Here is a 5,151-nt window from a genome sequence, read left to right as displayed (position 1 = left end):
TGTGCTTTCATGGACAGTGTATTCTTGGCTGTCTCCCTCTTCCCTCACTAAGACTTGTTGATCCTTGCCAAATGGCATGGTGGAGAATTACACCTGGGGTGGTTTTAGTGGACAGTTCTCTCCTTGTAAGTGAAGTTGAACACCACATACTGAGCTCATTGGGCAGCATTTGGAAGAGTCTGGATGGGAACTTCATCTTCCCTTTCTGCCTGGATGCCACAGCAGAGTGCTACTGTCACAGCTGCTGTCTCTTAGGGAACATTCTTTCAGACATGACAGGATTAATGGCACATCATTCTTTTTGTAGGTCTTATCGATCTTGCCAGTTTATGAAAATGAAGGGTTTGAAGGAATGAGAATGGCCTCATTTATAAAATGGATCTAATAATCTGTTCAGTCGGCTGCCACTTCATTAGGTCTGATATTATTCCCAATTAAGGTTATCATTGCTTTTTGTAAATTGATGGTTCTACCATTACTTGCAATTGGTGGCTAAGGAGATCCACCAGACACTTGAATTTTAAAGAATCTATTCTCAACCCTTCATTATTTTTTGTAGCTGGACATAATTCTTCAAGATTCACAGGAAGCTAAAACAGCCGCCCAAGGAACAGATGTTTGCATTGATACATCGTGACGTGGACAGTTACAGATGGTTTCCACAAAGTGGCTTTGGACTTAACATCTTGGGTTGTAGGTACGATAGAGACAATTTGCCATGTTTCAAAGGAAATTTATAAACCTGTGATGACCCCATTGTGTGAGAACATTTCCCCTTATTTCTCCTCTCTATGTTATTTCCCTTCTGGGACTTGGAAGGAAAATGTGATAGCCTAGGTCTGGAAAATGTGAAGCCCACACCAGTTCTAATGTTCACAAGAGCCCTGGGAGAGCAGGGGGCAGCACATTTGGAGCTGAGACAGGAAGAGAAGTACCAGGGGCTGAGGACTTGCTCTGTGCTCTGCCCAAAGATACAGCAAGGATAGTTTCTCTGCACACATTCTACAAAAGTCTCAGACCCCCAGAAGACACAGGACAGGGGCCTCCCTCTTTCCCTGGCAGACCTCCCCGCTCACCTTAAGAGACCCTGTGTGGTGGGCCTGACAGTATCACCTCCTGTCTCTTTAGATGGACTGGGCTCCTCCTCAGGTACTGAGAGGGCTGTGCTTGCATGAGACTCCTGTGTAATCCACCACATGAAGTGTGGGCACCAACCAGCCTTTCATCTGAAATCCATGCAGTAACCAGCTGTGGATTACGTGGGGGTCTACTTTCGGTTTAACAAAAGGCCATCCACCTAGCTGGCCCGTCTAGGCCAGAGAACTGGTCCTGTGCTGTCTTGATGGGTGGAAGCTGAGTACAGTGGTGTGGGGCAGCTTGTTTACTTGGAGGCTACAGTTTCCCTAGTTTTCTCTGTGTAAGGACACCACAGAGACAATTTTTACAAGGTCATTGTAGAAAAGGTGGAGTTTTGGGGGGAATTTGAAAAGAGGCTTGTGGACTTATTCATTAAACCCACTGAAGACCTACTATGTGCTGGGGAGACAGACTCACACACACCCTTCACGGTTGATTCCGGGAGAAGAGTGCCTAGGAATAGCAGAGGGTCAACTGGGAATCACCTAGTGTGACTTTTCCTACATTGTATAGGTGGATAAAGGGGTCATGGAACCACCCTCCCTTCCTTTTCAGGGCCATTCTGTTTCTCTGGACAGAAAAATCTGCTTCTTGATTGATCGACTGAACTTTGATTATTGTATTTCCAGTTTATAGGGCTGGGGATCTAGCTCAGTGGTAGAGCACTTGCCTAGCATGAATGAGGCCCTGGGTTCAGTCTCCAGCATCACAAAAATATATACATGCATAACAACATTTATGGATTTTTTTCCCAAGGGAATGAAAGCCCTTTCTCAGTGTCAGCTAACTTGTTTAGATTATAGCAAGTCCACAGTGAAGCCCAGATGGTCTTTTGAGTCTGATCAACTCCATGGCTGCTCTTGTGCCTCAGGCCCTGGGGAATAGTGTTATCATGGAGAATCAGGAGGTGAGAAGGACCCTGGCTCCAGATTTGGGCTCATCGTGTTGCCAGCTTTAGCTTTAGGGCAGATCTTAACCTCTCTGAGCCTTTAAGACTTCATTTGCAAATTAGAGTTAAAATAGAGCTGGGGATTTAGCTCAGTGGTTCGGCCACCTGCTTTGCAAGCACAAGGTCCCAAGTTTGACTGTGGGTACAAAAAAAAAAAAAAAATTAAAGTTAAAATAGAGGATGGTCACAGGATTAGACCCAAGATGATGTATGTAGGGTATTGTGCAAATGCCTGGCATTACCTGTTGCTCAATGAGCGATAGCTGTTTCTATCGCTCTAGGTGGGTATCATTTGGTGCACCTCTTAACCTCTCTGAGCTTCATTCCCCATCTGTGAAACAAGGGTATTTTTTTCACTCCAAAAACAAGGCCACATCTGCAGTCAGACTAGCATCAACACGGGCACCCTAACTCCTAGGCTGAGCAAGGTGATTCTGCAGCCCCAAGCTCACAAGCGTAGAGAAGTTACTTATGCTAAGTAAATTCTCCCAACCTTGCTAAAGATATTTATTTACTTATATTATTTTGATGGCACTAGGGATTGGACCCAGAGTCTTCATCCTGAGCTATATCCCCAGCCTTCATTTTTTATTTTGATACAAAGGTCTCTAAATCACTAAGTTGTCTGGTCTGGGCTCAAACTTGTGATCTTCCTGCCTTGGCCTCCCAGGGTGTTGTCTACTAATGAATTATTTTTGATCCCCAGGAGTTTGTCAGTGAGTAAGAACCATGCCAGGTGGTCTGGAGAAGGCGTGTCATCGGTGCATTTCTAAAATTGCCAGCAATGGTGAGTCACAGCTCTGAGGAATGCCCTAATTTTGAAGGACTTGAGGTTCTGGATTTGAATGAGTCATGTGCTTGGCTCACTGAGACCCCAGGGTAGAACGAGGGAAAAGAATATCCTGCCCTCTGTTGGCTGCTTTCAGCTTCTGCTCCTTACTTATTAATCTGCAGTACATAGTATGTACTTTCAATATTAATATGTATTTGAAAATGTTTTTATAAATGGAGGCCCCGATACAACCAATATGTAATGGCAGCAGAGCTGGGCAACAAGGCAGGGGATGTGAGTCGCTGGCTTTGGGGTAACTTTAGTTCGCTCCCAGCAACCCTCTGTGCTTGCTCCTACCATCACCTGCTAGGTCCTTTGTGTGCGGAAGGGCTGGACCATATTACAGAAGGCCCAGTCTGTACTGTGACATTTGGGAAGCAGCTGATCCCACGCCTGGGGGCTCCTTGAGATGAAAGCATTCACCCAACAGTGAGATGTGTGATCTGACTTTCCTGCAGGCAAAATGGGAATAAAGGGAAGATGTGGGAAACCTTAGTAACAAATCTCAGAGCAGTGATCTCAGGAAGCAGGTCAGTGGGTAGAAGTGGACTGAGGCAGAGTTAGGTGAACAGTTAGGTTGTCTGATGGGTGTCTGCTGTCCTGTGCTTACCTACTAGTCCCATATTACACCACCAACTCCTCACCTCCCACACTGCTCCTGTGACATCTCCTGCACCCCTAGCATCCACAGTCATTCCTGGCGCATAGTAGGAACTCAGTATGTATCCACCGGGTGCCCAAGTGGGCTTACACCTACTGTGATCTTCTCCTTCAGCTGATGTGCCTAGAGCCTCGCTCAATCCCCAAGGTAGAGCTGTGGGGGCCTCTTCCCCTTTCACCCCTGCAACACAGGATTGCTGTCAGGACCAGGGTGAACACACACAGGGCCCTTCACAAATGTGGGGAAGGAGAGACCATTGCTCTACATACTCTTAAAGTTACCCCCCCTCCATGCACATATCTGTCCTTCCTGTTCAACAAGAGCCCTGCCAGTGGCATCAGGGTGGCAAAAGAGGCAGTCTAACTCTCAGGACTTCCCAGAAAAAGAGGAGTTCCTGGCTACTCCCCTGCTCAGACCTTTAACTCCTCCTGTGCCTCTGAAGCAGCAGGAAAGTGCTGGTCACTTGTCCATCTGTGGGCTCCTTATCCTTGAGTTCTCTCCTCTTGGGCTTTGCACTTCACCTCCAGCTTGGATGCTAACAAGACCTCTAACTGCTCTCCCACGTGGTCTCCTGGCTGGGCTGCACAATGGCCACCAATGCCTGCAAAGAGAATTCAAACTCCAAATCTTTTGGAGTTTTGGTCTGTATTCTTGTATTGCTTCTTCTTTCCTTTCTCACCCGGGAAATCCAGAAGGACAAAAGCATTTTAACTTCCCTAAAAATGCCATGTGGTTTTGTCCCCTGGATTTTCCAAAATGTGTCTCTTCTCAGACTTCTTTTCCTTCACACCTGCCCTTTCAGTAAAGGTGAATTGGACAAGGAGATGCAAAGTCTAGGAAATTGTGACGACAAGCAGGATATTTGCCTGGTCTTGAGATCTAACCACAGATTCCTTATTAATAGCAAGGAAGAAAAAACAGTAATTATACAGTGGAGAAACTGGGCCAGACTTTGAGTTTCAATATTAGCATTACCATTAAGAACAGGTGGCCATGACCTCTGCAGCGATCCAGCCAACTCTGTGTGACTGTAATTTAAACACAAGGGAACGTCTAGTAAGCACAAAGGGAGGAACGTTCTATTAAAACTCAGGGAATAAGAATGTATTCTTTAAAATGTCGCATCATAGAAAACAAAGAAAGACTGTGGAAATGTTCCAGAGTCAAGAAGGTGACTGAATAGGTTTTGCACTTCTGTAACAGAAGGCCACAGACCGAGTGACTTCTAATAAACAGAACTTTATTGGCTCATAGTGCTAGGGGCTAGAAGTCCAAGATGGCGGGGGGCGGGCGGAATCTGGTGATGAAGGGCATCACATAGAGAAAGAGAAAAAGGGAAAGGAAGAAGGGAAGGAGAGAGGGGGAGAGACAGAAAGAGAGCAGGCTTCTCCATCGCTGAGATAACTAACCCGTATCCGAGATAACATTAATCCTTTCATTCTGCCCTCATGGCCTAATCACCTCTTATTGACCCCCGCCTCCCACACTGTCACACTGGGGATCAAGTTCCCAACACATGGACTTTGGGGGACACATCTAAACCACAGTGGGAATGAAGGGGATAAGTCAACA

The 5,151-nt window shown here is 46.2% G+C and overlaps 1 long non-coding RNA gene across 1 annotated transcript; it reads left to right on the top strand.

Moving 5' to 3' along the window:
- Positions 1–563: 563 nt before the first annotated feature.
- LOC104872833 lies at positions 564–2,874 on the top strand. The gene is made up of 2 exons (XR_783287.1): positions 564–697; positions 2,793–2,874. It is a non-coding gene; the product is annotated as an uncharacterized LOC104872833 (long non-coding RNA).
- The last annotated feature ends 2,277 nt before the right edge of the window (positions 2,875–5,151 follow it).

Source organism: Fukomys damarensis, unplaced genomic scaffold (assembly GCF_012274545.1).
Source record: "Fukomys damarensis isolate Sample0158 unplaced genomic scaffold, DMR_v1.0_HiC HiC_scaffold_38, whole genome shotgun sequence".
In the NCBI taxonomy this organism is placed as follows: domain Eukaryota; kingdom Metazoa; phylum Chordata; class Mammalia; order Rodentia; family Bathyergidae; genus Fukomys; species Fukomys damarensis.
Note: the sequence above shows the minus strand (reverse complement) of the source record. Positions and strands in the feature narration are given on the sequence as shown.